We start from the raw sequence: 12,798 nt of genomic DNA on the forward strand, positions 1-12,798 counted from the left end.
TGTGAATGTCGAGTTTTTGTGAATGTATTGGAATGGAAAAAACTCGCGACAACGAATGTAAGAGGAATTTTTCTTTTAGCAGGTTGAATGCAAAGAATACGCAGCAGCGTAGAAGGGAAAATGTAATTTCTTTTTGTAATGGAATATGCAACAGCATAAATGTAAGAAATTTTTACACACAACAGTGTAAAATTTCAAAATAGAGACAGAGTAATATTTCTTTTGGAGCTGCCTCTGAAAAAGGCATGTTGTAATCCGTCTATTAAGAGGAAGTTTTTTTTTGTAACAGTCAGTACTATTAATGAATACAAAGTTTTTTTTTGTTTGCATTGCTGAAACTCTGTCTTTAGCAAATAGTTTCTCTGCGTCAAAAACATAGTGTTGCTGAAACTCCAGTTTCAACATTGCTGAAACACCGTTGCTGAAACTCAGTTGATGAAACTCTGTTGCTAAAACACAGTCTTCAACAAACAAATTTTTAGTTCCGCTGTGTTAAAACAGAGCATTATTCTCTGTTCCTTTTGTTCTGGAATTATCAGAAATTCCCAACATGGTATCAAAGCTTGTCTAGGCTCTTTGAAGGTGTCGAAGAAGTTGAAGGAAGGATTTCTTGCTGCAGCAGCTTCTCCAGCAGAGTGAAGACTCAGTCAAGAAAGAATCCAAGGTATTTCTCAAGTTTGTTTTTGTGTTACTGTTGAAGACAGTCAGTTATTTTAATACACAATCAAGTATTTTGAAGCACGGTTAAGAGTGAAAGAATGGCTGGAGCTCGGTTCCTTCATTCAAAGCTTAACAGCTTGAAGGTCGAAATTTAGAACACAGATGGCGAGGTCAAGGAATAAAGTCTCCAAGCCTCCTAAGGATGTGTCTCCATCTACTACTAAAATAGAAGATAATCAATTTGATGAGCTTTAAGGCTCAATGGGAACTTTAATATATGGGAAGCAAGAATGAGGACTTTCTTACAGTATCAAGGGATTGAAATTTGGGAATTAGTGATTCATGATGGCAGGATGGATAGAGAATCCAAGGAGTACAATGCAAAAGCAGCAAAAACAATCTTTAATGGGCTAACTAATTCTATAAAGAATAACCTAGGAAAACATTCATCAACAAAGGATATATGGGACAAACTTCATGACCTTCACTCAAAAGGAGCACTGACCATAACCATCAATCAAAAGGGAGATCCTGAACCCATCATAGAAGCTGAAAATGAGAATGATGACATCAAGGCTGAAGCAGACCTAGAAGATGAAAAGAATGAAAAGGACTTTGTAGAAGAACTCCTCGCTCAACTTATGACTGGCATGGAGGAGATTAACAATTTGAAAAAGGAAAATGAGGCACTTAAGAAGATAGCTCCAGTTGGTAACCAAGATCAAACAAGGAAGAAAGTTGACCTCATCAAGCTTCAAGTACAAGAAAGGGATGAAGAGCTTGCCAAACTTAAGAAGGAATTTCATCGAAGCAAAAGGAAGCATCTTGAAGAAGTCATATCCATGAAAAATCAATTGAATAAAGCAAAGAAGCAGGAAAATACCTTGTCAAGTCAACTTGAACAAAGGCACAAGAGCGTGAACAAACTTGAAGAAGAGATTGGTCAGTACAAGGTAGAGGTTTCCTCCCTTAAGTCTCAATTACAAGAAGCCAGGAAACAGGCACAAGGAGCTGAGAAGAGAATGGAGAGAAGTCAAGCAAAGAATGAGGAAATCTTCAAAATGAAGTCAGATATCATCTCCCTTAAAATAGTAGTAGTTGAAGCTACTCGTAGCAAGGAAGAAACTGAGGAACAACTTGCAAAGAAGAATAATGAGTGTGAAAGATTGGAAGAAGAGATTGTCCTCCTCAGAAAAAAGGTTGAAGGGATGAACAAAATCATGAAGAGCTCTCAAGCCTTGGATGACATGCTCAGCTATCACAGATGTCCATCTGATAAATCAGGACTCGGGTATGCAGGTGAACCCTCAAACAAGAATGAAAATGCTTTAAGCAAAAAAGATTTGAAGAAGCGAGAAAGAAATTGTGATGCTCCTAGTTCCAGCAAAGGCAAGGAGAAAAATCAAGGCTACAATAGAAGAAATCCTATTCCAAGAAGAAATCTTGCTCCAAAAGGAAATGTTGATGATGTCAAAGAGGCAAGAGGCAATGGTTATCATGAAAGGATCTCAAGGCAGAAAACCGTCAGAAGTACATCAAGGAAAACTCCATCTGCTAGGTACCAAAGTTCATTTTTTGATTATTGTTATTCTTGTTCAAACTTTGGTCATATGGCAAAAGACTGTAAAGCATCTCATAGAGATAGATGTTACAGTCTCCGACAAGCTCCAAGAAACAATTTTACAGGAAGAAATCATGAAATCTTATTCATGAACAATGTGGAATGCTTCAAGTGTCAAAACATTGGTCATATGCCACGTGATTGTAACTTAACATGGGCTCTTACACAAGCTAGAACCATGTAAAAGAAGAAAGTTACACAATTATGGAGAAGGAAGGAAATACATTCCGAAAGGCCCTGAGATCTCTAGTCAACCTAAGCTTTTTTTTTAGAAGACTCTGCCAAAAGGAGATGATGAATACAGTTAGGGGGAGTCTGTAATTCTTGATCGTTATCGCTGAAGCTATTAGTAAACAAGTCCTTATGAAATCCTTTTTGAACTATATTAACAGTCATTCTTTGATGAAGATCATCTTTCAGGAGCCATTTCATGGACTTCTAAAAAAACAGCCTATTGTAGCGTTATCTACAGCAGAGGTAGAATATGTGGCAGCTACATCAGCAGCGTGTCAAGCAATTTGGATGAGAAGGATAGCTTGGAGATGCAAAGGTTGGAAACCTTGTCTGAGGCAGAGATAAAGAGGATATTACATGATGATCAGAATACTTTTGCAGCTACTATGGCATCCGAAGGAACATCTAAGGAACTAAGAGCAAATGACCCACTGATTTTCCCAGAAAGCACAAGCGCAGATCATGCCCCAATGGATATAGCCAGGTGCAAAGACAGTACTCTTATTCTCCAGAATAGTAACCAAGCACAGTTTTGTGGCTCAGGATTGATTGGAGTGCTTGAACACAACAGTGAGAGCGATGAAAGGAAAGCTGATACGAATAGGCAGAAAAGTTTTGAGTTTTTGAGGAAATGCCTGGGTATGCCTGATAACCCGGCAGTTGAAATTAAAGGGGAGTGTTGAAATACTACTTTCAACTGCAGCACCAATTAAAACAACAAATCGAGACTAGATTTTTCCTTACGCGGTGCAGATTTTGTTTTTCGAGATCAAGGACATTAAACATTTAAGAACACAAAAATCATGGTAGAGTTGGTAAAGATAGTAAAGACCAGGTTTTATTGCGGACATGGAGAATGTACCGCAACATCTAGAAATTTCAGGAATTAAACTTATTTGTCTACCCCTCCATACCTTGTTTTAATTTCTAGTCTTGTCATAAAAATTTTAAGTAGTTTTCTGTTGTGTTGTAAAAAATGTAATGCACAGCAGCGTGAGCTCATACATATGAAACTTTTATGCACAACAATGCAGAGACTGAAATGTAATGTTTCCGTTTGTTGAAGAAAACGAAAGGGAGCACGCAGCAGCGTGAATATAATATTTGTTGTTATCCATTGAGAAATGTAAGTGAGGTGCAGCAGTGCGATAGCAAGAAAGAGAAGAAATTTTTTACGCACAACAGTGCAAGAGTAAAAAGAAGAAGAAGTGAAATGTTTTTCACACAGCAGTGAATGTAAGAAATATTTACACACAGCAGTGTAAATTTGTAAGCTGGGACAGAGTAATTGTTCCTGAAGAGTCAAAGAAATGTTGTTCAGTTGAAAAAGAGGGCAAAATGCAGTAGAGAGCGAATGTCCAGTTTTTGTGAATGTATTGGAATGGAAAAAAACTCGCAGCAGCTAATGTAAGAGGAATTTTTTTTTTTTTTTTTTAGTAGGTTGAATGCAAAGAATACTCAGTAGCATAGAAGGGAAAATGTAAGTTTTTTTTGTAATGGAATATGCAGTAGCATAAATGTAAGAAATTTTTACACACAACAGTGTAAAATTTCAAAACAGAGACAAAGTAATATTTTTTTTGAAGCTTCCTCTGAAGCAGGCATGTTGTAATCCCTCTGTTAAGAGGAGGTTTTTTTTGTAACAGTCAGTACTGTTAATGAATACAAAGTTTTTTTTTGCGTTGCTGAAACTCTGTCTTTAGCAAATAGTTTCTCTGTGTCAAAAACAGAGTGTTGCTAAAACTCCAGTTTCAGTGTTCCTGAAACACCGTTGCTGAAACTTCGTTGACGAAACTCTGTTGCTGAAACACAGTCTTCAGCAAACAAATTTTTAGTTCCGCTATGTTAAAAAAGAGCATTATTCTCTGTTCCTTTTGTTCTGGAATTATCAGAAATTCCCAACATTTTCTATTGTTTACCTTTAACCTTCTATTTTCTCTCTCTCATTTCTTATATTTGAAACCTCCAAACTTAGTTTTTCTTATCATTATCATTTCTCGTAACATTGTCTCTCCTCGTTTCATATATGTGAAACCTCCAAAATTCATTTCTCTTAACGTTCTTGTTTCTCATAACATAACTATCAATGGCCAATTTTTAGGCCCAACAATCAAGACCCAGGTGGGGTACACCATCTACGTTGATCTCTCTAATCAGCTGGAAACTGCGTGTGTTGCCATTCATTGGCATGGTATCCGCGAGGTACGTACTTTCTGAGGATTCACAGGAATCGACTCTGTGACCATAAAGATATCCGTAACACATCTTCTTAAGAGGTCTTCAAGAAAGTAAAGCATGTTCTTACGTACTGTTAAGACAACAAAATTTTGTTTCTTTTAAAGGTTGAGATGTTATTAGAATCTAATCATGAAGTGATCACACGGTTCGTAGTAAGGAACACCATGGAGTGATGGAGCATCAGATATTACCCAGTGTCCTATCATGCCTAAAGACACCTTCATTTACAAGTTTACGGTGGATATAGTAAGCATTAAAGTCTTTTTAAGTTTTATTGTAGATTTTAGGATTATTCTAGTATCTAACCAGTTAATTGTTTCAAGTGTTTCTTCCTTTAGATTTTTGAATACTATGGAATTTTTTTATTATAGAAATAAGCATGACATATCATATCACAATTATAGAAATAAGAATGACATATCATATGATAGAGTAAGCATTAAAAATTTTTAGAGTGTTATTCATTTGGTTGCAGATTCAAAAAAATGAAAAAGTTAATTATTTCACTTTTATTTTTTTTCTGTCAAATTGTAGAATATTTCTAAAATCAAAATTAAAGATGACTTATCATATAACTAACAGTTGAATTTAACTCATTTCTCTCTGTCAGATTGTAGAATATTTCTAAAATTGGAATTAAAGATGGCTTATCATATAACTGCTAATTGAATTTAACTCATTGCATTGTAGATTTTAAGAATATTTTAAAATATGTCAAATTTAGAAAAAATGAATTAATGATTTTAAAAATATTCCAAAATATAATAGAGATATCAATGGTTTGAATTGAAACTGAAATCATTATAGATTTCAAAAAATATTTTAAAATATGACTTAAATAAAAAAATGAATTAAAAATTGCAGAAAAACAAAAACAAAAAAACAAAAACACAAATACAAATACAAATAAGCTCATATTCAAATTATTTTATATAATGATATCATACTGATATTATTATATCAGGCAGCTGGAACATATTTCTACCATTCACATTACGGAATGAAGAGGTCAGCTGGCTTGCATGGATCTATTTAAGTGGTTGTTGCTACAGGTGTGATGGAACCCTTCTCTTACCACAGAGATCTAAGCATAAACAAACAAGCCGCAGGGTTGTCTTTGCCTACCAACTGTTTCATCTGAGTTAAGGATCCTTAGGTGACAAGCCACTTCTCCAAATCTCTTCTTTAATATACAATAGATGAAATAAAATATTATCAAATCTTTTAGCATAGGATTTGTAGACAAACGAAAATGGTCTCACTTCTGTTTTCTTTTATATGCTAGCATATATCTTTACATCCATTCAAAAAGTGCAGAGGACTTATCTATACGGATAGTCTACCCAGGCGGAGGAATGGCCCAGTTTCCATCACCGCCCGGAAAAACCTCCGGCTCCGGCCGCCGGCTATTCCTCCACCCTCTGCGGCCTCTGCCTAGCTCCTCCACCCTCCGCATTAATGTGCATGACTGACAGGTTCCTGACAAACATTCTGATTTCCCGATTTCCATCGCGTCTTGCCGGGAAGTTAATTCACCTGTGAGAGGGTTGGGCTCAAGAAGAGACCGGGGATGCCTGAAGAAGATCCGAAACTCGTTACATACATACAGGAGCACGACCATGGTAGAGCTGGAGCACGGTCATGGCAGCTGGAGGGCTCTGCCGTAGAAAGCTGGTGATTAGAAATTTATATTTAGTGCTAGAACTTGCAAGAAATTCTTTGTATTTTTGTTTTTTTGGGTAGTTTTCATGGGGTGATTTTTATGCAGGGTTGCTGAGATGCGGGAAGCGCTGCAGATTGTGTTGGGCTTACTATCTAAGGCCAGATATCAAGCGGGGCAAGTTCACTGTGCGGGAAGAGCATACTATTATTCAACTTCATGCGCTACTGGGAAACAGGTTAATTGGCCTGACAAACAAAGCAACGTTCAATGAATTATTTTTTTGTATCTTGATTCTGTCACCTGTGCACTGAGAGCTGATCTTGATTATGATGTGATAGGTGGTCCACCATTGCTACTCACCTTCCTAAGCGAACTAACAACGAAAGCAAGAACTACTGGAATACCCACCTGAAGAAGCACTTGCTGCAGATGGGAAGTGACCCTGTGACGCACATGCCCAAAGTCGAATCGATTATGGCACATTGTGTTCAGTCGTCTAATGGGTTCTCGAATCTGAGCCATATGGCACAGTGGGAAAGCGCACGCCTGGAAGCCGAATCGAGGCTGGCGCGCGAGTCCAAGCTCAGGGCCAGGGGCCTCTGGTTTGCCCAGTTGAGAAACGTTAATGTGAGCTTGGATTTATTCAACCGATTGTGGAGATCCAGTCTAGGGTTCGAATCCGATAAAGAGGAATCAAAGATTCCCGGGTTGAGCTCTGTTCTGGACTTTGATTGTATGAAAATGACATAGAAATGGGACAAGTTCCAGTATTCGAGGTCGGGAAGCAAGTTAGAACAGTGCAATTTGTCAGCCTTGGGAGGTTCACTGGGTAGTTATAGTCCACTGGAGAATGAGGACCGAGCTAGTAAGACGCGCTATTTGGGCCTTCTGCAACAAGCTATGTGCCATGCTGGAATATTTTATATTCTATGTGAGTTTAGACCTGAATGTCTGTGAAATCTCAACTCTCTTTGAATTGTTGGATTTCATAGAAACCATATAAATGGTTTTGTTATTAAATTGGATTGTTTGAAATTTACTGATTAATTTGGTTTTGTAATTATATGAAATAGCCTGAAATTTACTGATTAATGAATTATTGTCTAGAGAAAGCCTGTTATTTTCCCTGTTATTATCACCTCAGGCTTTGGGTTTTTTGTTAGCATGGTGGGATGTATTATGTGATATATTAGTTTTGGAATCCAATGTGTGTGTTGCTTTAAAACCTTTTATGAAGCATTGGATTTCATTATTTGAAACTCAAGGAAAAATATGAAGTCTTGTCTAGAGAAAAACCTCTTATTTCCCCTCATTATCCTTTTAGTTCTCTTGTTAATCTGTGTATTATATATCTTGCCTTGAAATTTAACCATTTCATTTTACAATTACTTCAATTGTGTCCTATACATCTAACATCACTTTTTATAATTTTTTGAAAGTTGAAGAATTCAATTGGTTATTTGGCAGTGGCTTGGCTTTGCTTTGCTTCTGTATAATTTTAAGAATGTTCCACTTTCAAAACCTTGAATGTAATGAGTAGGTTTTTAGCCACGTTCTGTTTATTTTGGAAAGATGTGGAGTGTTCTACTTCATTTTACTATGTGATATTCTAATAAAAATGGACCTTGGATAGTATGTTCATACAATCACTTCCTTATTAAGGTTTTACAATCTGTTTATAATTGCCGGTGACAATTTACCAGAAGAATGAAGCTACCCACATATTTTATGCCATGGGATTGAGTTTTTTATGTCAAAAATTGAGTCAATGTGTTTGCTAAGAGGGTTAAGAGACCTGATAAGAGGGTTAAGAGACTTGATTCTATAGAATAACAAATCAACAAACTATCTTCTGGCTCTTCCAATGTTTTAACTTTAACAAAATAGTTTGTTCTTTTGTTTGATGTTTTGGGTTAACTATTAATTTAAAGTAATATACTTTCACTTAGAGTTTGCAATTCCATATGTTATGTTAATTAGATTTTCTTAGATAATCAAAACCATACTATTGTAAAAGCTTTGTATGTGAACTCAAAATAAGTCCGGATTTGTTAAGCTAGTCTTCAATTTCATTTTGAATTTGGAAGATCTGCATAATGAGGTTCTGTTCTTATTTAATATTTTGAGGATTTGTTCTGTTTGTCTTCAGTTTAAGTTTGCAGGATTCGTTCGGTTAATCTTCCATTTAAGTTTGTTGTGTAATATCTGCATATTCAAGAGCTATTCCCCTTGAATATTTGAGTTGGGTAAATGTATTTTCATTTGCAAGATCAATGCTTGAGTTGGGTAAATGTATCTGCATCTCCCAGATCTTGATATTCAAGAAATGTTTATCTGTAACACTGATGTTGGGGAAAGTGTATTTGGTTTGTCATAGATGTTGAACATATTCTCATATTCTCATTGATGTTAAATGAGATATATGACAGTTGTAAGAAATATACAAAACTTTGAAAGTATAATAAAAAAAGGGTGCATGTGAAAATGTAAAAAGTGAAAATGGCATAACAAAATAAGGTGCACATAGAAAAGTGAAAAATCATTTTTACTTCTTTAAAAGTACACGTAAAGAAGTTAGAAATATTCTATAATTGGTTTTACCATTGGTGGTTTCAAGCCCATTTATCTATAGATAGCCATGTCTATTCCACTGGACAATTCATCAGAATAAATCTAATAAAATTCTAAAATCTATAATACGAGGGTTATTTTTTCTTATATTGTTGGATTTATCAAGTTATTATTTTATGTATGAAATATGTAAAATGTGGAAAATAGAGAACATGAAAAGATACAAACACTCACAACCATGACTTGGAGAACTTGGGAATCAGACATGAACAACAATATTACCAAAACGATAAACATCATTGATGATATTTCAAGATTTTCCAATTATATTCAACAATGCAACCAATCATTGAATCTGGTTATTGCTGAAATGACAATTTCTTTGAAAGTTACATTTCATTCCTCACTCATCCAAATAGGGAGACTTCTAAGTCCACCAAACAACATGTTAGCAAAACAGGACTATTGCCAAGATGTAATATCAAGGTCACTCCTTTTCTTGTCATTCTAATCTCATCAAAGACACTAACTTTTGAGGGCTCTCCAAACTGTTCAGAATAAACAATTTATTCTAGTATAATCAACAATGTATTTGGTTTAGCTCGTAATGCTAAATGTATCATTGAGCTGGATCTGAAACTCCCCAGCTTGCATGCTGGGCTAGTAAATGTATTCATGTAACTTTGCCACTTCCATGATTACCATGAACAATATTTTAAAGACAAAGGGGAGAAAACGAGTGCTAGGAAACTTCTCCAAGGTTTAACATATGTTGATTGCAGGATTGATGAATTTCTTGTTGTAGTTACCCTAGAGGAGATTCAAAGCACACCCGTAGCAAGCACCATGTGATTAGATATTTTTGGATCTATATTTATTCCTTTGCCACGACAAGGAATAGACATTTTGTCCCTCATAAGTCGGCCACCTCAGAAGTTGCATGATACAGTTAGGGCATGTCATCTCAGTGATAAGTCTGAGGCGAATTAAATAAAAGAATGGTATCTGACCCTGGTAGCAATTTAACAAGGTATCCATGACTCGACGTCTTGCAGAGTGAATGAGAAGGCTGTTGACTGGAGTTGAATTATTTGACAGTTATGATAACAATTTCATTGGTTTGATTAAAACATGTTGAGTGAAAATGCTTGCTCCTTGTCTTAAGAATGAAGCTTATCTTTACGTTTTGAACAATGCAAGGTGGGTAGAGGGAATTCATATCTCTAGTTTTGTAGACCACTTGGGCTTTTCATTGAGGCAAGTATGGAAGTTGTTTGCTATATAAATTAAAGTCTGCTCCTCATTTTTTCATACAACCTTGAAAACTAGATCAGAATATACCCTGTTCACTTCATCTCTGAAATGGTTAAATTTCAAGGCAACATATATAATACACAGATTAACAAGAGAACTAAAAGGATAATGAGGGGAAATAACAGGTTTTTCTCTAGACAAGACTTCATATTTTTCCTTGAGTTTCAAATAATGAAATCCAATGCTTCATAAAAGGTTTTAAAGCAACACACACATTGGATTCCAAAACTAATATATCACATAATACATCCCACCATGCTAACAAAAAACCCAAAGCCTGAGGTGATAATAACAAGCTTTCTCTCGACAATAATTCATTAATCAGTAAATTTCAGGCTATTTCATATAATTACAAAACCAAATTAGTTAGTAAATTTCAAACAATCCAATTTAATTACAAAACCATTTATATGGTTTCTCTGAAATCGAACATTTCAAAGAGAGTTGAGATTTCATAGACATTCAGGTCTAAACTGACATAGAATATAAAATATTCCAGCATGGCACATAGCTTGTTGCAGAAGGCCCAAATAGCTCGTCTTACTAGCTCGGTCCTGATTGTCCAGTGGACTATAACTCCAAGATAACCTCCCAAGGCTGAAAAATTGCAATGGTCTAACTTGGTTCCCGACCTCGAATCCTGGAACTTGTCCCATTTCTATGTCATTTTCATACAATCAAAGCCTAGAACATAGCTCAACCCCGGAATCTTTGATTCCTCTCTATCGGATTCGAACCCTGGACTGGCTCTCCGCAATCGGCTGAATAAATCCGAGCTCACATTAACGTTTCTCAACTGGGCAAACCAGAGGCCCCTGGCCCTGAGCTTGGACTTGCGCGCCAGCCTCAGCTTCCAGGCGCGCGCTCTCCCACTACGCCATATGGCTCAGATTCGAGAACCCATTGGACGACTGAACACCAGGTGCCATAATCGATTCGGATTTGGGCTTGTGTGTCATGGGGTCGATTCCCATCTGTAGCAAGCGCTTCTTCAAGTGGGTATTCCAGCAGTTCTTGATTTCGTTGTCGGTTCGCTTGGGAAGGTGAGTAGCAATGGCGGACCACCTGTCACATCATAATCAAGATCAGCTCTCAGTGCATAGGTGACAGAATCAAGATACAAAAAACTAATTCATTCAACGTTGCTTTGATTGTCAGGCCAACTAACCTGTTTCCCAGTAGCGCATGAAGTTGAATAATAGTCTGCTCTTCCTGCATAGTGAACTTTCCCCGCTTGATATCTGGCCTTAGATAGTAAGCCCAATGCAATCTACAGCTCTTCCCGCATCTTAGCAACCCTGCATAAAAATCACCCCATGAAAACTACCCAAGAAAACAAAAATACAGAGGATTTCTTGCAAGTTCTAGCACTAAATATAAATTCATATTCACCAGCTTTCTGCGGCAGATCCCTCCAGCTGCCATGGCCGTGCTCCTATATGTAAGTAACGAGTTTCTGATCTTCTTCGGGCATCCACGGGCTCTTCTTGAGCCCAACCCTTTCGCAGGTGAATATGGTGAATTAACTTCCCGGCAAGACGCGATGGAAATCAGAAAATCAGAATGTCTGTCAAGAACCTGTCAGTCGTCCACATTAATTCCGAGGGGGGCGGAGTTGGGCAGAGGCCGCGGAGGGTGGCAGAGGGCGGAGGAATTGCCGGTGCCCGGAGCCGGAGGTTTTTCCGGGCGATGACGGAAAACGGGCCATTCCTCCGCCTAGGTACACTACTCCCTTATCTATATATTTTAATTTAAATATTATTGATTATATTTTTTTAATATTTTAATGTAATTTACTATATAATGTTATACTCTTGTATATAATTGGATTATAAAATATTTTATTACTTGGTATGAATATTTCCACAGCCATTAATTTGAATTTGATGTAAGAAATTTTTCTGGTATATTGTGTGTTGTTATTGAGCATATCAATAACATAGAATATTTCCTCTCCATTTTATTACTTTCTATATACTTAATAAAATATTATATATAAAAATATGTAATACATGTCTTCTACATATTTTGTCAAATATTTTAAGTTTTTTATTATTAAATTATATAGTTATTTTGAAATTCAATTATATATTGGGTGATTGTTTAGTTAGTATTTATCTTTTTTCTATGTGGTTCATGGACCAGGCAGATGGTGACCTGGTGACCTATATTGAATATTTGTACTAGGCAAATCCACCTTAAAGAATCATTTCATGTTGGCTGAACCACAAGGCGACTTCCTCCACAGAGCTTGATCCCGAAGGTGTTCAATTAGTTGAGTTTTAATCATTAAAACACTTTTTCTGTTGTGAGATCACTAGTTCAATTCTCTTAACACCTTTGAAATCATGTCTACCACATAAAAGAAAAAATAAAAAGTTGTATATTATTTTTTTTATAAATTTATAATTTAATTATTTTTTATATATTTTTTAAGTTTTAACCATTTGAGATGTACCATCAAATATTTTCATGTTATCATATATTTATGTGAAAG

The 12,798-nt window shown here is 36.2% G+C and overlaps 2 pseudogenes; one reads left to right on the forward strand and one right to left on the reverse strand.

Moving 5' to 3' along the window:
- The first annotated feature begins 2,901 nt into the window (after positions 1-2,901).
- On the forward strand, positions 2,902-7,373 carry LOC149163811 (uncharacterized; annotated as a pseudogene).
- Positions 7,374-10,753: 3,380 nt separating this feature from the next.
- On the reverse strand, positions 10,754-11,817 carry LOC149163812 (transcription factor MYB106 pseudogene; annotated as a pseudogene).
- Between the last annotated feature and the right edge of the window lie 981 nt (positions 11,818-12,798).

The sequence above is a fragment of the Pinus tabuliformis genome, chromosome 5_1, assembly GCF_031772625.1.
Source record: "Pinus tabuliformis cultivar Carrire ecotype Pingquan chromosome 5_1, CPIR1, whole genome shotgun sequence".
NCBI classification, from domain to species: Eukaryota; Viridiplantae; Streptophyta; class Pinopsida; order Pinales; family Pinaceae; genus Pinus; species Pinus tabuliformis.